Source organism: Balaenoptera musculus, chromosome 3 (genome assembly GCF_009873245.2).
Source record: "Balaenoptera musculus isolate JJ_BM4_2016_0621 chromosome 3, mBalMus1.pri.v3, whole genome shotgun sequence".
Taxonomy (NCBI): domain Eukaryota; kingdom Metazoa; phylum Chordata; class Mammalia; order Artiodactyla; family Balaenopteridae; genus Balaenoptera; species Balaenoptera musculus.
In genome coordinates this window covers 92,434,040-92,456,509 of record NC_045787.1, presented here as the reverse complement: position 1 = coordinate 92,456,509, position 22,470 = coordinate 92,434,040, and the positions used below count along the sequence as shown (strand labels likewise).

General features: G+C 39.0%; 1 protein-coding gene across 1 annotated transcript in view; it reads right to left on the bottom strand.

Moving 5' to 3' along the window:
- The window catches only part of KCNN2 (potassium calcium-activated channel subfamily N member 2), a 325,527-nt gene that overhangs the window by 271,328 nt on the left and 31,729 nt on the right, over positions 1-22,470 (bottom strand). The gene's annotated exons all lie outside the window — the stretch shown is intronic.

Sequence of the window (22,470 nt, the reverse complement as noted above, 5' to 3'; positions counted from 1 at the left end):
CCTCCACACACCCCATCTCCACCGCCCTGACCCCCACCCACATCAAACCCACATGCAAACTGTTTATCCTCAATCAAAGCTTTTCTTTTTTTTCTTTTCATATTTCTACCAACATGCTTGTCAAAAGCCAGATCAGACCGAAAAGAAAAATAAAAAGCAAGAGGTGGGGTGGATTAGGAAGGACAACTAAGTGGCCAGGCCTGGACCCAGTTGTTCTCACTCCAAGTGAAAAAACATTTAAACACAATCTCTCCTTTCCATTTATACTTTTATTACTTCTTTTTGAGACTCTCTTTTAAAGCATTTTCTTTGAACTTCAGAATGGAGAACGATATCATAGAATCATAACATTTTAGTATTACAGGAAAACTTGGAAATTATCTGGGCCAATCCCTTTATTTATAAACAAGAGGACTGAGCCTAGAAAGGTCAAATCATTTTTCAAGGTCACAGAGCTGGTGGGTGGACATGCTGCAAATAGGATCCTTTCAATCTTTCCATTACAACAAAGTTCCTGTTTATTGAAGTTATCATTGAGGATGGCCTTGATAATACAGATAATAGTTAATTTTTTAAAAAGCAAGTTTTCACCAGTATTTTAAGCACTTCTCAGGCCTTACCAAATTTAGTTAAACCAACCCCATTAAGAAATTATAACTATTTTTGCAATTATACAGGTAAGGAAACTGCAGCACAGCAAAGTAAATTTCCCAAGATCATTCAGCTAGTCAGTTTCAGAGCCAGGATTCACTCCCAGACAGTCTGGGAAACCCATGTTCGTATCCACTATACTAAATTTACTCTCTTAAAAAATGTTGTTAAGGCTTATATAAACTTGAGAGGTCATACGACATTTTTGTATTTTAACTGTAATTTGCTTTAATGAACCAAAACATGAATTTGCTAAGTGGCTGGTCTTTAGATATAATTCTCCCTTTCTACAGTCTGAGGATACTAAAAATTTGTACTTTCTCAGGATCAACTATGAAGAAAACTAGTTGAGCCATTAATAGAAGGAGGTTGCTTTCCTGAACAGATAAATTTTAAAAATGGTGCAATGAGAGAATTCTGGTTCAGGAAAACTGGACGAGCATAGAAATGAAGTCAAACTGGAAAGCAGAGATCAACATTAGCAAGTTGGTGACACCAGGAAATTACAAACTGAGACACAAATCTCCTTAAGTTTGGTGTATATATTGCTGAAGCCCTACACTGAGATTTCTTGTAATAAAAACCATGTCACCATGAGGATTTAAATGTGTAACATTGTGGTACACAGCACTGTGCTTGTTTTGAACCAGCCTCCCCTAGTTTTCACAGGCAAGGTTTCCAGATGTGCAGTTAATCAGTGACCAGGCAAGGCAATAGGCACCATATGCCCAGTTCTTCCCGGGCCCTCTCTTGAATGGCAGCTGCCCTGCTCAGTCATGCTCGTGGACCACTGGTCTCTGGGTGATGTGAGAGAGCCGGGCACGTCCTCTGAAGCAACCTAGGTCAATTTGCCATTCACAAGGAACAGACTCTTTAGTAAATGTAGACAGCTTGTGACAATGCACAAGTGGAGTTATCTGCCCGCTTCTCTGCAACCTCATGAGTATATTGCATTAGAAATAATTCTCAGAGAAAACCCTACCACCAGTACAAACATTTCTTAGGAAGCCGGTGCAAATACGTTATGCATCCTGCTACCGAAAGTTCAGTGATGTTTGGGTTCTCTGCCTTTTGGATGCTCTCATTAGTACTTTATATGAGAAAGCTTCTCTCTGAGGCCAGCACACAATATTCTGATTGTGAAATCAGCCTGCTTTCTCCCTGAATTACATGGCTGGGATCTACATTAAGGGACAGTGGACGCCAGGACTAGGACAAACTGAGGTCTGCACCTGGCATGCTATGCTGGGCTGCTGGGCTTGCTGGATGCATCGTTCATGGTGGGGCAGGTACTTCAGGTCCTTGTTTTCATCATGAAAGGGCAGAGGTGCCTGTGTCATCTTTCTAGCCAACTGAAAGTTTTGAACACTACTCATTTCACCAATAAAAAGCAATTCTATTATCACTGCTGTTAATCCGTGAATCATCAGATATATAGTTCTAAATAATGATGTTAGAATCATTTTTCTAGAGATCTTTGGAGAGTTGGATCCCTGGATGGGGCACTTCCAATGTTAACAAAACACCTGAGATTGTGTTATTAATTTACACACACTACATTGACCACATGTCTATACTGAACTATTTAAAACTAAATCACAGTTAGCATGACCACGTTGGGAAAATCAACAGTGCAGGGTTGCGGTGTTGTCATGGTTGTACACTTAAGCCACATGGTCTTGAAGGAAAACAATCTCCCTCTCTTCCCCCCCTCCTTCTGTTCCCCAATCTCAGCTGGTGAGGCTTAGAGCAGATCTGTGGCCTGCCTTGCTCCATGCAAACACTGTAAACACAGAAAGGTGGGAGGACTGCCAGTTTTCCATTTGCAAACAAAAGCCACCTGTATCTCCTGGAACACTCAGCTGTAAGAGGAGACTTCAGGCTGGAAGAGGAAGGCAAACCAGACAAAGAAGGGAGAGGGATTCCCCTAAATTGCTCTCAGGAAAAAGGGAGCTAAAGGCACCAAGAAAGGGTTCTTTTCTTTTCTTTCATTTATTCATTCATTCTCAAAAATGTTTACTAACATTCTACTATGTTCCAGGCACTGTGTTGAGTACTGGATAAGATACTCAAGATTCTTGCTTTGAAAGATCTTACATGACAATGAGAAATGACATTTGATATCTGCACATATAAATTTATACACGCCCAAAGAATTATAGATACTCAGGAGTAGCAGAGTTTAAGTTAAGACCCAATTGACAAGAAGAGGTAAAACTATGAAAAGATCTGGAAAAAGAACAATGCAGACAAAGGAAATGGGAAAAGCTGATGAGGCTGACTTGCAGATTAATTTTGAGATTAGGGCAGAGAAGGAGGCAAAGACTCTGCATTTCAGACCAGGGAAAGGCTCTAGGATTTAACGCTCAATGTGAAGTAAAATTGTTAGCAGGGGAGTGACATGGTCTGATTTACTTTTCAGAAGGACTCTCCAGCTGCTGTGTGGAGAATGGACCACTGGGGGACTAGAATGGAAAGAAGGCGACAATTAGGAGCTATTGCAGTTTAGACAAAAGGTATCTTTTTTGGTGACATCTTGGAGTAGGGTGGTAGGAGTGAAGATAACGTAAAGGGAGAGATTTAGGATAACTTCTGAAGTAGAACTGAAAAGACATGCTGAAGAATTGGAAGTGGGCTGGGAGGGAAAAAAAGGAAGCAAGGATGACATGTAGATTTTATTTTCTTTTGCTAAAACATTGAACCACTTCTGAATCACAGAGTTGGAAGCCAACCTAAACCCTGGTTTTACTACCTGCTAAATTTCTTCTATGTATGCCCATGACCTACAAATGATTCTATTTATGCCTCTACCACCTCTGATCTGTTAAAATAACTCCAAACTGCCCCCGATCCCAGCCTTCTGCAACTATTCCCCTACTGCTCTGGTCATCTTTCCAGAATGAAAATCTGATCATTGTACGATGGTTCCTCTCTGCCTACCGGATAAAATCCAAACTCCTTCCTGAAGCATTACAAGGCCTTTCCTGATCTGGCTCCTACCTACCTCTCACTGTCTTGTCTCTCATCATGTGTTTCTCTCCCCTCCACCTCTGCATATCCTTCATTAAGGCCATAGTAAGCTCTTTACACTTTCCAGAACATACCATGCTCTCTTTATATTGCCATCTTACTTAGAAAGCTTTCTTAACACCTAATCTATTGGGAAAATTCCTCTTTTTCTTTCAAGAGTCAGAGGAGTTTCCCTATACCCTGCCTCTTTCAGTCCAGTTTTAGTTGGCATTGCACCATGTGTATGGCTCTAGTACCACATCGCATTACACCTGTAAGGTCTTGTTCACATATCTTCCTCCTCTCTGTACTGGAAACTCCTGGAGGGCAGGCACAGGCAGTTACTGATGTTCTCCTCTTTGTATAACCATGTGCCTTTCACAGTGACTGACATATACCAAATGATCAATAAATATGAGTTGAAAAATTAAATAAAAACCCTGTACATTATTTCCATCAAGCAGTCATCTAGCGTTTCGATAATCTACTGACTGTGAACTCAAAATACTATACCTGTTCCATTCCTAGGGACTCCTTGCTTTTTTTTCCCCACATATTTATTAAATGCCACCATTAAAGGAGTCAAGCAACTAGATAGGATCTCTATTTTCATGATATTATATTCTAATGCGGAGGAGGGACAGAGTGACAACAAATAAGCAAGGAAATTAAGTGTGGTAAGTCCTATAAAAAATCATACATGCTGAATTGATAAAGATAACAGATCTACATAAATTGGGTGATTCGGGAGTACCTCTTTGAGGACATGATCGTTTTTTTAAACTGACATTTGAATAATTTTTAAAAAAAGGATCCAGTCTTGAGAAAATTGGGACAAGATGATTCCACACAGAAGGGATAGCTACTTCAAGGGCTCTAAGGTAGGATCGCGCTCCAGGTGTTCAAGGAATGGAGGTGCTATGTGGTTAGATAATCATAAGCCACAAAGACAGTGGCAGAGGTGGGTTTAGAAGAATGGGCAGGAGCTGGGACATGGAGAATGCTGGAGGCATGGGATGGAGTTTGGATTCTAACCTAAGCATAATGGAATGCAACTGGAGGACTGTAATCAGGGTAGTGGCATGACCTGAATTACATGTTTAAAAGGGCACTTTAAAAACCTAGGAGTTTGGGATTAACATATATATATACACACTATTATCAACAAGGACATACTGTAGCGCTCAGGGAACTACTCCGAATCTTTTTTTTTCTTTTAACATCTTTATTGGAGTATAATTGCTTTACAATGGTGTGTTAGTTTCTGCTTTATAACAAAGTGAAACAGCTGTACATATACATATATCCCCATATCTCCTCCCTCTTGCGTCTCCCTCCCACACTCCCTCTCCCACCCCACTACGTGGTCACAAAGCATGGAGGTGATCTCCCTGTGCTATGCGGCTGCTTCCCACTAGCTATTTTACATTTGGTAGTTCAATATATGTCCATGCCACTCTCTCACTTTGTCCCACCTTCCCCTTCCCCTCCCCATGTCTTCAAGTCCATTCTCTACGTCTGTGTCTTTAATCCTGTCCTGCCCCTAGGTTCTTCAGAACCTTTTTTTTTTTTTTTTTAGATTCCATATATATGTGTTGGCATACGGTATTTGCTTTTATCTTTCTGACTTACTTCACTCTGTATGACAGACTCTAGGTCCATCCAACTGACTACAAATAACTCAATTTCGTTTCTTTTTATGGCTGAGTAATATTCCATTGTATATATGTGTCATATCTTCTTTATCCATTCATCTGTCAATGGACACGTAAGTTGCTTCCATTTCCTGGCTATTGTAAATAGAGATGCAATGAACATTGTGGTACATGACTCTTCTTTGAATTATGGTTTTCTCAGGGTATATGTCCAAGAGTGGGATTGCTGGGTCATATAGTAGTTCTATTTTTAGCTTTTTAAGGAACATCCATACTGTTCTCCATAGTGGCTGTATCAACTTATATTCCCACGAACACTTCAAGAGGGTTCCCTTTTCTCCACACCCTCTCCAGCATTTATTATTTGTAGATTTTTTGATGATGGCCATTCTGACTGGTATGAGGCGATACCTCATTGTAGTTTTGATTTGCATTTCTCTAATAATTAGTGATGTTGAGCATCCTTTCACATGTTTGTTGGCAATCTGTATATCTTCTTTGGAGAAATGTCTATTTAGGTCTTCTGCTCATTTTTGGATTGGGTTGTTTGTTTTTCTGATATTGAGCTGCATGGGCTGCTTGTAAATTTTGGAGATTAATCCTTTGTCAGTTGCTTCATTTGTAAATATTTTCTCCCATTCTGAGGGTTGTTTTTCATCGTGTTTATGGTTTCCTTTGCTGTGCAAAATGTTTTAAGTTTCATTATGTCCCATTTGCTTATTTTTGTTTTTATTTCCATTTCTCTAGGAGGTGGGTCAAAAAGGATCTTGCTGTGATTTATGTCATAGAGTGTTCTGCCTATGTTTTCCTCTACGAGTTTGATAGTGTCTGGCCTTACATTTAGGTCTTTAATCCATTTGGAGTTTATTTTTGTGTATGGTGTGAGGGAGTGTTCTAATTTCATTCTTTTACATGTAGTTGTCCAGTTTTCCCAGCACCACTTATTGAAGAGGCTGTCTTCTCTCCATTGTATATTCTTGCCTCCTTTATCAAAGATAAGGTGACCAGTGTTGTGCACGGTGGTGTGTGGGAATGGGCAGCCTGGGAGCATCAGAGTCAGTTCAGAACCATCTGACTGGTTAGGAGAAACCCTAGAAGTCACCCCTTGCTCCTGGGAGACCCCGGTGGGGTCCAAATGCTGGGTGAGCCCAGCATGTCCTCAGTAGTTTCCCTAGGACAGAGACCCAGACCTGGAGATAACATGCAAGATGCTGCCCGCAGCATTGCCATCTGGGAGAACGAGAGGTGAGAGAAGCCTGTAACAATCTGCCATTACCAAAAGAGGCCTCACTTAGCCGGAAGTTACTATTTACCCTGGAATTGTGTGTTACAACTGGAAGAAAAGGAGTAACGTTAATGGACCAGTTTACTTCCCAATTCTACTGAGAGTACGAACTTGAGCGACACATTACATCAATTATATGGACAAGAAAGGAGCCACATTTTCACAAAACATGTCTTAATAGCATTTTGTCCTCATAAAAATGTGGAGAACTTCACCAGACTCAATCCATTGTAGAGCTGAAAAAAAGATGTGTTAATGTTTCTTTCATTAAAAAATTGGGCTGCACCAGAAAGACAAGGCCAGCCTCATCCACCAGACCACAGGCACTAGTCCCCACCACCAGGAAGTGTACACAACACAGTGAAATAGCCTTAGCCACTGGGGGCAGACACCAAAAACAACAGGAACTACGAACCTGCAGCCTGCGAAAAGGAGACCCCAAACACAGTAAGTTAAGCAAAATGAGAAGACAGAGAAATACACAGCAGATGAAGGAGCAAGGTAAAAACCCACCAGACCAAACAAATGAAGAGGAAATAGGCAGTCTATGCAAAAAAGAATTCAGAGTAATGATAGTAAAGATGATCCAAAGTCTTGGAAACAGAATGGAGAAAACACAAGAAACGTTTAACAAGAACCTAGAAGAACTAAAGAGCAAACAAACAATGATGAAAACACAATAAATGAAATTAAAAATTCTCTGGAAGGAATCAATAGCAAAAAACGGAGGCAGAAGGATGGAAAAGTGACCTGGAAGATAAAATAGTGGAAATAACTACTGCAGAGCAGAATAAAGAAAAAAGAATGAAAAGAATTGAGGACAGTCTCAGAGACTTCTGGGGCAACATTAAACGCACCAACATTCAAATTATAGGGGTCCCAGAAACAGAAGAGAAAAAGAGAGGGACTGAGAAAATATTTGAAGAGATTATAGTCGAAAAGTTCCCTAATATGGGAAAGGAAATAGTTAATCGAGTCCTGGAAGCACAGAGAGTCCCATACAAGATAAATCCAAGGAGAAACATGCCAAGACACATATTAATAAAACTATCAAAAATTAAGTACAAAGAAAAAATATTAAAAGCAGCAAGGGAAAAGCAACAAATAACATACAAGGGAATCCCCATCTGATCTTTCAGCACAAACTCTGCAAGCCAGAAAGGAGTGGCAGGACATATTTAAAGTGATGCAAGAGAAAAACCTACAACCAAGATTACTTTACCCAGCAAGGATCTCATTCAGATTCTATGGAGAAATGAAAACCTTTACAGACAAGCAAAAGCTAAGAGAATTCTTAGCACCTCCAAACCAGCTTTACAACAAATGCTAAAGGAATTTCTCTAGGCACGAAACACAAGAGAAGGAAAAGACCTACAAAAACTAACCCAAAACAATTGAGAAAATGGTAATAGGAACATACATATCAATAATTACCTTAAATATAAATGGATTAAATGTTCCAACCAAAAGACATAGACTGGTTGAATGGATACAAAAACAAGACCCGTATATATGCTATCTACAAGAGACCCACTTCAGACCTAGTGATACATACAGACTGAAAGTGACGGGATGGAAAAAGATATTCCATGCAAATGGAAATCAAAAGAAAGCTAGAGTAGCAATTCTCATATCACACAAAATAGACTTTAAAATAAAGACTATTAGAAAAGACAAAGAAGGACACAATATAATGATCAAGGGATCAATCCAAGAAGAAGATATAACAATTGTAAATATTTATGCACCCAACACAGGAGCACCTCAGTACATAAGGTGAATGCTGACAGCCATAAAAGGGGAAATCGACAGTAACACAATCATAGTAGGGGACTTTAACACCCCACTTTCACCAATGGACAGATCAACCAAAATGAAAATAAATGAGGAAACACAAGCTTTAAATGATACATTAAACAAGAGGGACTTAAGTGATATTTATAGGACATTCCATCCAAAAAAAACAGAATACACTTTCTTAGCAAGTGCTCATGGAACATTCTCCAGGATAGATGATATCTTGGGTCACAAATCAAGCCTTGGTAAATTTAAGAACACTGAAATACTATCAAGTATCTTTTCTGACCACAACACTATGAGACTAGATATCAATTACAGGAAAAAATCTGTAAAAAATACAAACACATGGAGGCTAAACAGTACACTACTTAATAACCAAGAGATCACTGAAGAAATCAAAGAGGAAATTAAAAAATACCTAGAAACAAATGACAATGAAAACACGACAACCCACAACCTATGGGATACAGCAAAAGCAGTTCTAAGAGGGAAGTATATAGCAATACAATCCTACCTCAAGAAACAAGAAACATCTCAAATGAACAACCTAACCTTACACCTAAAGCAATTAGAGAAAAAGAACCAAAAAAAAAAAATCCCCAAAGTTAGCAGAAGGAAAGAAATCATAAAGATCAGATCAGAAATAAATGAAAAAGAAATGAAGAAAACAATAGCAAAGATCAATAAAACTAAAAGCTGGTTCTTTGAGAAGATAAAGAAAATTGATAAACCATTAGCCAGTCTCATCAAGAAAAAAAGGGAAAGACTCAAATCAATAGAATTAGAAACGAAAAAGAAGTAACAACTGACACTGCAGAAATACAACGGATCATGAGAGATTACTACAAGCAACTATATGGCAATAAAATGGACACCTGGAAGAAATGAACAAATTCTTAGAGAAGCACAACTTTCCGAGACAAAACCAGGAAGAAACAGAAAATATAAACAGACCAATCACAAGCACTGAAATTAAGACTGTGATTAAAAATCTTCCAAAAATTAAAAGCCCAGGACCAGATGGCTTCACAGGCAAATTCTATCAAACATTTAGAGAAGAGCTAACACCTATCCTTCTCAAAGTCTTCCAAAATATAGCAGAGGGAGGAACACTCCCAAATTCATTCTACGAGGCCACCATCACCCTGATACTGAAAACAGACAAAGGTGTCACAAAAAAAGAAAACTACAGGCCAATATCACTGATGAACAAAGATGCAAAAATCCTCAACAAAATACTAGCAAACAGAATCCAACAGCACATTAAAAGGATCATACACCATGATAAGTAGGGTTTATCCCAGGAATGCAAGGATTCTTCAATATACTCAAATCAATCAATGTGATACACCATATTAACAAATTGAAGGAGAAAAACCATATGATCATCTCAATAGATGCAGAAAAAGCCTTTGACAAAATTCAACACCCATTTATGATAAAAACCCTCCAGAAAGTAGGCATAGAGGGAACCTACCTCAACATAATAAAGGCCATATATGACAAACCCACAGCCAATATCATTTTCAAATGTGAAAAACGGAAAGCATTTCCACTAAGATCAGGAACAAGACAATGTTGTCCATTCTCACCACTATTATTCAACATAGTTTTGGAAGTTTTACCCACAGCAATCAGAGAAGAAAAAGAAATAAAAGGGGGGAGAAAGGAGAAGATGGCAGAAGAGTAAGACATGGAGATCACCTTCCTCCCCACAGATACATCAGAAATACATCTACATGTGGAACTGCTCCTATAGAACACCCACTGAACACTGGCAGAAGACGTCAGACCTCCCAAAAGGCAAGAAACTTCCCACATACCTGGGTAGGGTAAAAGAAAAAATAAACAACAGAGACAAAAGAATAGGGACGGGACGTGCACCAGTGGGAGGGAGCTGTGAAGGAGGAAAGGTTTCCACACACTAGGAAGCCCGTTCGCGGGCAGAGACTGCGGGTGGCGGAGGGGGGAAGCTTCGGAGCCAAGGAGGAGAGCGCAGCCACAGGGGTGCGGAGGGCAAAGCGGAGAGACTCCCGCACAGAGGATCGGTGCCCAGCAGCACTCACCAGCCTGAGAGGCTTGTCTGTTCACCCGCTGGGGCGGGCAGGGGCTGGGAGCTGAGGCTCGGGCTTCAGTTGGATGCAGGGAGAGGACTGGGGTTGGCTGCATGAACACAGCCTGAAGGGGTTAGTGCACCACAGCTAGCTGGGATGGAGTCCTGGAAAAGATCTGGAGCTGCCGAAGAGGCAAGAGACTTTTTCTTCCCTCTTTGTTTCCTGGTGCGCGAGGAGTGGGTATTCAGAGCGTGGCCTAAACGAGCTCCAGAGACGGGCGCGAGCCGCGGCTATCAGCGCGGACCCCAGAGACAGGCATGAGACGCTAAGACTGCTGCTGCCGCCACCAAGAAGCCTGTGTGTGTCTTTCTTCCCATCTTGCCACTAGGTTCTTCATGACCTTTTTTTTTTTTCCTTAGATTCCATATATATGTGTTAGCATACTGTATTTGTTTTTCTCTTTCTGACTTACTTCACTCTGTATGACAGACTCTAACTCCATCCACCTCATTACAAATACCTCCATTTCATTTCTTCTTATGGCTGAGTAATATTCCATTGTATATATGTGCCACATCTTCTTTATCCATTCATCCGATGATGGACACTTTGGTTGCTTCCATGTCCTGGCTATTGTAAACAGAGCTGCAATGAACATTTTGGTACATGACTCTTTTTGAATTATGGTTTTCTCAGGGTATATGCCCAGTAGTGGGATTGCTGGGTCGTATGGTAGTTCTATTTTTAGTTATAGAGGGGTGGGATAGGGAGGGTGGGAGGGAGGGAGATGCAAGAGGGAAGAGATATGGGAACATATAACTGATTCACTTTGTTTTAAAGCAGAAACTAACACACCATAGTAAAGCAATTATACTTCAATAAAGATGTTAAAAAAAAAAAAAAAAAAGAAGCCTGTGTGCGAGCACAGGTCACTATCCACACTTCCCCTCCCGGGAGCCTGTGCAGCCCACCACTGCCAGGGTCCCATGATCCAGGGACAACTTCCCCGGGAGAACGCATGGCGCGCCTCAGGCTGCTGCAACGTCACGCTGGCCTCTGCCGCCACAGGCTCACCCCGCATCCATACCCCTCTCTCCCCCCGGCCTGAGTGAACCAGAGCCCCCATCAGCCGCTCCTTTAACCCGTCCTGTGTGAGAGAAGAACAGACACCCTCAGGTGACCTACACCCAGAGGCGGGTCCAAATCCAAAGCTGAAACCCCGGAGCTATGCGAACAAAGAAGAGAAAGGGAAACTTCTCCCAGCAGCCTCAGAAGCAGCGGATTAAAGCTCCACAAACAACTTGATGTACCTGCATCTGTGCAATACCTGAATAGACAACGAATCATCCCAAATTGAGGAGGTGGACTTTGGGAGCAACAACATATATATTTTTTCCCCTTTTCCTCTTTTTGTGAGTGTGTATGTGTACACTTCTGTGTGAGATTTTGTCTGTATAGCTTTGCTTTCACCATTTGTCCTAGGGTTCTGTCCGTCCGTTTTTTTTTTTTTTTACTTAAAAAAATTTTTCTTTTTTTCTTAATAATTATTTTTTATTATAATAACTTTATTTTATTTTATCTTACTTTATTTTATTTTATCCTCTTTCTTTTTTTCTATTTTTTCTCCCTTTTATTCTGAGCCGTGTGGATGAAAGACTCTTGGTGCTCCAGCCAGGCATCAGGGCTGTGCCTCTGAGGTGGGAGAGCCAACTTCAGGACACTGGTCCACAAGAGACCTCCCAGCTCCACGTAATACCAAACGATGAAAACCCCCCAGAGATCTCCTCTCAACACCAAGACCCAGCTTCACTCAATGACCAGCAAGCTATAGTGCTGGACACCCTATGCCAAACAACTAGCAAGAGAGGAACACAGCCCCACCCATTAACAGAGAGGCTGCCTAAAATCATAATAAGGCCACAGACACCCCAAAACACACCACCAGACGTGGACCTGCCCACCAGAAAGACAAGATCCAGCCTCATCCACCAGAACACAGGCACTAGTCCCCTCCACCAGGAAGCCTACACAACCCACTGAACCAGCCTTAGCCACTGGGGACAGATACCAAAAACAACAGGAATTACGAACCTGCAGCCTGCGAAAGGCAGACCCCAAACACAGTAAGATAAGCAAAATGAGAAGACAGAAAAACACACAGCAGATGAAGGAGCAAGGTAAAAACACACCAGACCTAACAAATGAAGAGGAAATAGGCAGTCTACCTGAAAAAGAATTCAGAATAATGAGAGTAAAGATGATCCAAAATCTTGGAAATAGAGTAGACAAAATGCAAGAAACATTTAACAAGGACCTAGAAGAACTAAAGAGGAACCAAGCAACGATGAAAAGCACAATAAATGAAATTAAAAATACCCTAGACAGAATGAATAGCAGAATAACTGAGGCAGAAGAACGGATAAGTGACCTGGAAGATAAAATAGTGGAAATAACTACTGCAGAGCAGAATAAAGAAAAAAGAATGAAAAGAACTGAAGACAGTCTCAGAGACCCCTGGGACAACATTAAACGCACCAACATTCGAATTATAGGGATCCCAGAAGAAGAAGAGAAAAAGAAGGGGACTGAGAAATTTTTGAAGAGATTATAGTTGAAAACTTCCCTAATATGGGAAAGGAAATAGTTAATCAAGTCCTGGAAGCACAGAGAGTCCCATACAGGATAAATCCAAGGAGAAACATGCCAAGACACATACTAATCAAACTATCAAAGATTAAATATAAAGAAAACATATTAAAAGCAGCAAGGGAAAAACAACAAATAACACACAAGGGAATCCCCATAAGGTTAACAGCTGATCTTTCAGCAGAAACTCTGCAAGCCAGAAGGGAGTGGCAGGACATCCTTAAAGTGATGAAGGAGAAAAACCTACAACCAAGATTACTCTACCCAGCAAGGATCTCATTCAGATGTGATGGAGAAATTAAAACCTTTACAGAGAAGTAAAAGCTGAGAGACTTCAGCACCACCAAACCAGCTTTAAAACAAATGCTAAAGGAACTTCTCTAAGCAAGAAACACAAGAGAAGGAAAACACCTACAATAACAAACCCAAAACAATTGAGAAAATGGTCATAGGAACATACATATCGATAATTACCTACAATGTAAATGGATTAAATGCTCCCACCAAAAGACACAGGCTGGCTGAATGGATACAAAAACAAAACCCATATATATGCTGTCTACAAGAGACCCACTTCAGACCTAGGGACACATACAGACTGAAAGTAAGGGGATGGAAAAAGATATTCCATGCAAATGGAAATCAAAAGAAAGCTGGAGTAGCAATTCTCATATCAGACAAAATAGACTTTAAAATAAAGACTATTACAAGAGACAAAGAAGGACACTATATAATGATCAAGGGATCGATTCAAGAAGAAGATATAACAATTGTAAATATTTATGCACCCAGCATAGGAACACCTCAATACATAAGGCAAATACTAACAGCCATAAAAGGGGAAATCGACAGTAACACAATCATAGTAGGGGACTTTAACACCCCACTTTCACCAATGGACAGATCATCCAAAATGAAAATAAATAAGGAAACACAAGCTTTAAATGATACATTAAACAAGATGGACTTAATTGATATTTATAGGACATTCCACCCAAAAACAACAGAATACACATTTTTCTCAAGTGCTCATGGAACATTCTCCGGGATAGATCATATCTTGGGTCACAAATCAAGCCTTGGTAAATTTAAGAAAATTGAAATCGTATCAAGTATCTTTTCCGACCACAACGCTATGAGACTAGATATCAATTACAGGAAAAGATCTGTACAAAACACAAACACATGGAGGCTATACAATACACTACTTAATAACCAAGAGATCACTGAAGAAATCAAAGAGGAAATCAAAAAATACCGAGAAACAAATGACAATGAAAACACGAGAACCCAAAACCTATGGGATGCAGCGAAAGCAGTTCTAAGAGGGAAGTTTATAGCAATACAAGCCTACCTCAAGAAACAGGAAACATCTCAAATAAACAACCTAACCTTGCACCTAAAGCAATTAGAGAAAGAAGAACAAAAAAACCCCAAAGTTAGCAGAAGGAAAGAAATCATAAAGATCAGATCAGAAATAAATGAAAAAGAAATGAAGAAAACAATAGCAAAGATCAATAAAACTAAAAGCTGATTCTTTGAGAAGATAAACAAAATTGATAAACCATTAGCCAGACTCATCAAGAAAACAAGGGAGAAGACTCAAATCAATAGAATTAGAAATGAAAAAGGAGAAGTAAAAACTGACACTGCAGAAATACAAAAGATAATGAGAGATTACTACAAGCAACTCTATGCCAAAAAAATGGACAACCTGGAAGAAATGGACAAATTCTTAGAAATGCACAACCTGCCGAGATTGAACCAGGAAGAAATAGAAAATATGAACAGACAAATCACAAGCACTGAAATTGAAACTGTGATTAAAAATCTTCCAACAAACAAAAGCCCAGGACCAGATGGCTTCACAGGCGAATTCCATCAAACATTTAGAAAAGAGCTAATAGAACCTATCCTTCTCAAACTCTTCCAAAATATTGCAGAGGGAGGAACACTCCCAAACTCATTCTACGAGGCCACCATCACCCTGATACCAAAACCAGACAAAGATGTCGCAAAGAAAGAAAACTACAGGCCAATATCACTGATGAACATAGATGCAAAAATCCTCAACAAAATACTAGCAAACAGAATCCAACAGCACATTAAAAGGATCATACACCATGATCAAGTGGGGTTTATCCCAGGAATGCAAGGATTCTTCAATATACACAAATCAATCCACATGATACACCATATTAACAAAATGAAGGAGAAAAACCATATAATCATCTCAATAGATGCAGAGAAAGCTTTCGACAAAATTCAACATCCATTTATGATAAAAGCCCTGCAGAAAGTAGGCATAGAGGGAACTTTCCTCAACATAATAAAGGCCATATATGACAAACCCACAGCCAACATTGTTCTCAATGGTGAAAAACTGAAACCATTTCCACTAAGATCAGGAACAAGACAAGGTTGCCCACTCTCACCACTATTATTCAACATAGTTTTGGAAGTGTTAGCCACAGCAATCAGAGAAGAAAAAGAAATAAAAGGAATCCAAATTGGAAAAGAAGAAGTAAAGCTGTCACTGTTTGCAGATGACATGATACTATACATAGAGAATCCCAAAGATGCTACCAGAAAACTACTAGAGCTAATCAATGAATTTGGTAAAGTAGCAGGACACAAAATTAATGCACAGAAATCTCTTGCATTTCTATATACTAATGATGAAAAATCTGAAAGTGAAATTAAGAAAACACTCCCATTTACCATTTACGAAAAGAATAAAATATCTAGGAATAAACCTACCTAAGGAGACAAAAGACCTTTATGCAGAAAATTATAAGACATTGATGAAAGAAATTAAAGATGATACAAATAGATGGAGAGATATACCATGTTCTTGGATTGGAAGAATCAACATTGTGAAAATGACTATACTACCCAAAGCAATCTACAGATTCAATGCAATCCCTATCAAACTACCACTGGCATTTTTCACAGAACTAGAACAAAATATTTCACAATTTGTATGGAAACACAAAAGACCCCGAGTAGCCAAAGCAATCTTGAAAACGAAAAATGGAACTGGAGGAATAAGGCTCCCTGAATTCAGACTATACTACAAAGCTACAGTAATCAAGAGAGTATGGTACTGGCACAAAAAAAGAAACATAGATCAATGGAACAGGATAGAAAGCCCAGAGATAAACCCACACACATATGGTCACCTTATCTTTGATAAAGGAGGCAAGCATATACAGCAGAGAAAAGACAGCCTCTTCAATAAGTGGTGCTGGGAAAACTGGACAGCTACATGCAAAAGTATGAAATTAGAACACTCCCTAACACCATACACAAAAATAAATTCCAAATGGATTAAAGACCTAAATGTAAGGTCAGACACTATCAAACTCTTAGAGGAAAACATAGGCAGAACACTCTATGACATAAATCACAGCAAGATCCTTTTTGACCCACTTCCTAGAGAAATGGAAATAAAAACAAAAATAAACAAATGGAACCTAATGAAACTTAAAAGCTTTTGCACAGCAAAGGAAACCATAAACAAGATGAAAGGACGACCCTTAGAATGGGAGAAAACATTTGGAATTGAAGCAACAGACAAAGCATTAATCTCCAAAATATACACACAGCTCATGCAGCTCAGTATCAAAAAAACAAACAACCCAATCCAAAAATGGGCAGAAGACCTAAATAGACATTTCTCCGAAGAAGATATACAGATTGCCAACAAACAGATGAAAGAATGCTCAACATCACTAATCATTAGAGAAATGTAAATGAAAACTACAATGAGGTATCACCTCACACTGGTCAGAATGGCCATCATCAAAGATCTACATACAATAAATGCTGGAGAGGGTGTGGAGAAAAGGGAACCCTCTTGCACTGTTGGTGGGAACGTAAATTGATACAGCCACTATGGAGAACAGTATGGAGGTTCCTTAAAAAACTAAAAATAGAACTACCATATGACCCACCAATCCCACTATTGGGCATATACCCTGAGAAAACCATAATTCAAAAAGAGTCATGTACCAAAATGTTCATTGCAGCTCTATTTACAATAGCCAGGACATGGAAGCAACCTAAGTGTCCATCATTGGATGAATGGATAAAGAAGATGTGGCACATATATACAATGGAATATTACTCAGCCATAAAAAGAAACGAAATGGAGTTATTTGTAGTGAGGTGGATGGAGTTAGAGTCTGTCATACAGAGTGAAGTAAGTCAGAAAGAGAAAAACAAATACAGTATGCTAACACATATACATGGAGTCTAAGGGAAAAAAAAAAAAGGTCATCAAGAATCTAGTGGCAAGACGGGAATAAAGACACAGATCTAGTAGGGAATGGACTTGAGGATATGGGGAGGGGGAAGGGTAAGATGTGACAAAGTGAGAGAGTGGCATGGACATATATTCACTACCAAACGTAAAATAGATAGCTAGTGGGAAGCAACCACATAGTACAGGGAGATCAGCTCTGTGCTTTGTGACCACCTAGAGGGGTGGGATAGGGAGGGTGGGAAGGAGGGAGATGCAAGAGGGAAGTGATATGGGAACATATGTATATGTATAACTGATTTACTTTGTTATAAGGCAGAAACTAACACACCATTGCAAAGCAATTATACTCCAATAAAGATGTTTAAAAAAAAAATAAAGAAATAAAAGGAATCCAAATTGAAAAGAGGAAGTAAAGCTGTCACTGTTTGCAGATGACATGATAATGTACATAGAGAATCCTAAGGATGCCACCAGAAAACTACTAGAGCTAATCAATGAATCTGGTAAAGTAGCAGGATACAAAATTAATGCACAGAAATCTCTTGCATTCCTATACGCTAATGATGAAAAATATGAAAGAGAAATTAAGGAAACACTCCCATTTACCATTACAACAAAAAGAATAAAATACCTAGGAATAAACCTACATAAGGAGTCAAAAGACCTTTATGCAGAAAGCTATAAGACACTGATGAAAGAAATTAAAGATGATACAAACAGACGGAGAGATATACCATGTTGTTGGATTGGAAGAATCAACATTGTGAAAATGACTATATTACCCAAAGCAACCTGCAGATTCAATGCAATCTCTATCAAACTACCACTGGCATTTTTCACAGAACTAGAACAAAAAATTTCACAATTTGTATGGAAACACAAAAGACCCCAAATAGCCAAAGCAATCTTCAGAAACAGAAACGGAGCTGGAAGAATCAAACTCCTGGACTTCGGACTATACTACAAAGCTACAATAATCAAGACAGTATGATACTGGCACAAAAAAACAGAAATATAGATCAATGGAACAGGATAGAAAGCCCAGAAATATACCCATGCACATATGGTCACCTTATCTTTGATAAAGGAGGCAAGAATATACAATGGAGAAAAGACAGCCTCTTCAATAAGTCGTGCTGGAAAAACTGGACAGCTACATGTAAAAGAATGTAATTAGAACAGTCCCTAACACCATACACAAAAATAAACTCCAAATGGATTAAAGACCTAAATGTAAGGCCAGACACTATCAAACTCGTAGAGGAAAACATAGGCAGAACACTCTATGACGTAAATCACAGCAAGATCCTTTTTGACCCACCTCCTAGAGAAATGGAAACAAAACCAAAAATAAACAAATGGGACCTAATGAAACTTAAAACATTTTGCACAGCAAAGGAAACCATAAACAAGACGAAAGGACGACCCTTAGAATGGGAGAAAACATTTGGAATTGAAGCAACAGACAAAGCATTAATCTCCAAAATATACACTCAGTTCATGCAGCTCAATATCAAAAAGACAAACAACCCAATCCAAAAGTGGGCAGAAGACCTAAATACACATTTCTGCAAAGAAGATATACAGATTGCCAACAAACACATGAAAGAATGCTCAACATCATTACTCATTAGAGAAATGCAAATCAAAACTACAATTAGGTATAATCTCACACCAGTCAGAATGGCCATCATCAAAAAATCTACAAACAACAAATGCTGGAGAGGGTGTGGAGAAAAGGGAACCCTCTTGAAGTGTTCATGGGAATGTAAATTGATACAGCCACTATGGAGAACAGTATGGACGTTCCTTAAAAATCTAAAAATAGAACTACTATACGACCCAGCAATCCCACTCTTGGGCATATACCGTGAGAACATCACAATTCAAAATGTGTCATGTACCACAATGTTCATTGCAGTACTATTTACAATAGTCAGGACATGGAAGCAACCTAAGTGTCCATTGACAGATGAATGGATAAAGAAGATGTGGCACATATATACAATGGAATATTACTCAGCCATAAAAAGAAATGAAATTGAGTCATTTTTATTGAGTTGGATGGACCTAGAGTCTGTCATACAGAGTGAAGTAAGTCAGAAAGAGAAAAACAAATACCGTATGCTAACACATATATATGGAATCAAAAAAAAAGAAAAGTTCTGAAGAACGTAGGGGGAAGACAGGAATAAAGATGCAGATGTAGAGAATGGACTTGAGGACGTGGGAAGGGGGAAGGGCAAGCTGGGACGCCGTAAGAGAGTGGCATTGATATATATACACTACCAAATGTAAAATAGCTAGCTAGTGGGAAGCAGCTGCATAGCACAGGGAGATCAGCTCGGTGCTTTGTGACCACCTAGAGGGGTGGGATAGGGTGGGTGGGAGGGAGACACAAGAGGAAGGGGATATGGGGATGTATGTATACATATAACTGATTCACTTTGTTATACAGAAGCAACTAACACAACAATGCAAAGCAATTATACTCCAGTAAAGACGTTTTAAAAAAAACTTTATAATTAAGTAAAAACTCTGTGTGCTGTCAAGTTTCTCTTGCTGAGCCTTCCTCAATGACAATGCTGATGAAGTACATGTCTATGCATTTGTTTATTAAATAATAGGATTCTTAAAGCAGAGTACCAAGACTCACAGATTAATTGCATAATAAGGACTCACTAAAGATGTAATAAGCATCCAACTATCTAATAATACCATGAAACTCTTTCTGCAAAATAATTATAAAAGATTCATAAGCTGTAAAAGCCCATGGTACAAATAGGACAGAGATGAAATAGTTATAATGATAAGAGACGAGAGTGAAAATAGAGATCTCTTCTTCCTCTTAAAGTATCATTTATAAAATCTTTCCCGCAACTGAGAAAAACTGCATCATCATTGTTTATATCTGTGTTTCATGTGAGCAATCCAGATAAAAGTTCTTCGATTTACCCATGGCACCTCTTTTCTCTGCTTCTGCTCAGCTCAGGTAGGAAGCTCGTTCCAGTCTCACTGGGAACTTCACCAGGGGCTCTGCTCCTCCCAATGAATACACATTCCATAAGGCAGCCTCATCTCCCTTCTAATTATTAATTCCAGACATTCCTTATTTTTTAGGGGTTAAAGGCACTATGAAAAATATCTATGTCTATTGCCCCAGCATCCCAGATAGAATGGAAGGCAGTCATTGCAGTTTGGCTAAGGAAAAAACCAAAAAGGATAAAACCTCTTGTTTCCTCTTTGAGCAAAAATTGAAAGGATCTTATTGACCACTGGAGGTGTCCAGAAAATGCTACCCCCCATGGAGAAGCAGGGCTCTTTGGGATGAAAGTAGTTTTTAACAAGCCAGGGGAAAGGCTCTGCTTATAAAAGAGATGCACGTGACAGCAAAGTTGCTTGTTGAGGTGGTGGGGTGGGTCAGGGGGATATCAACAAGACTGACAGCCCTGGCTGCTCACTTCTCTCTTCAATCCTAGCCTCCTCTTACATGGCCATCCACGTACGTCATCACATCATCCTGTCATCTCACCACTTCTCCTTCTCTCCCCACCCCATCCATCCATCCATCTCTCTCTTTCTCTCTCCCTTTCTCTCTCTCTCTCTCACACACACACACACACAGACACACACACACACAATACAATGAAAACACACCAACCTATTTCAGGATGAACTTGATCTGGCAATCAAGCCTAATAAAAACAGAGAATAATAATTTAGGAGGCGTTTCCTGGGATGCTTACTTCCACAAACTATGAATTCTTATTGTTCAGTTGTTTTTCTCTGTTAGTTAAGGAGAAAATAAATCCTCAAATGGGATCAAACTAAAACCCTCATTGCCCTTTTCTCTTCCATTGTGGGCTCCTTCTTGTATAATAACTGATGGTTGTATAAGAAAACAAGAAAGGAATCTATCCACACAAATACAGAGCCACCTATCCTAGTATCTGCAACACGGTAGCTATTCCCTCTCCCGATAAAGTTCCCTTATTGCCTCAGTTGTGAGAAAATGCAGAAGGAAAGCCTCTGTCACTTCAACCTTCCATCTCATCTGAGGGGGTACCTTCATATTGATTTCCCTCCATTCTATTATAGTACTCTTTTTTTTCTTGTCTTGATTTTTGTTGCATTTGTTTTATAACCCATCTCAGAGTATAAAGAAATACATGTTGAAGACAAATATTTTTAAGTATTATAAGAAACAGAAAAATCATATAATCCACAAATATATTATTATATTATTCTAATTCTCCTGTTAAATATAAAAAAAATAAATGCCGAATCAAGAAAAAGTAAAGGAATCTATATTTCCTGAGAAAAAAACCTAAAATAACCAATAAGCACAATGTAGTTTTTGTGAGAAGATGCAAAATATAACTGCAAAAGGTAGAATGCACATGTTACCATATCTACTGCACAGCTATTTTATTTTTAATTGAGTGTTTTGAATGTTATCAAAGACTTAATGGATTTGTTTTATTAAACAGCAGTGTAGAAAGAAACAAATAATAATAATAACAACAACTAGTTTTTATTTGCTATTGCTTTGTGCCAGGCACAACACTATATCTATATATTTTAATTATCTTAAAAAAATTATTTTTACTGTATATTTTCTTGAATCCTCAAAAAAACCTTGCATGGTAGGCATTAATATTCCCATTTTGAAAATATATAAACTGAGACTCAGAGAAGTTAAGTCACTTGTTCAAAATTATCCATCTAATAGATGTCATAGAAAGATTCAAATCAAGACCTCTCTGTGTTTGTGAGCCTTTGAGCCTTCCATTAAGCCATGGTGATTTCCCATTAGTCTCGATCAGGGTTACAAAATAAAATGTTTTTAAAAGGTTAAGCAGGCAACAGAAATGGGAGAAGAAGGCAGGTTGTAAAGGCAACTGGCATGACAGTTGTGTTGAAGAAAGGCATCCAGATAGTACTTGCCCCACTTCTACAAGGAGTCTAGTTGATCATTACCAGGATGCAGTGTGGAACTGGTATTATAGGAGCTTTCAATTATTCAGATAATTTAGAAGTCTATATATTTTTGTTTGAAATCACTCTATTTTTAAATATCGGTGCTAATGTGGCTTGCCGATC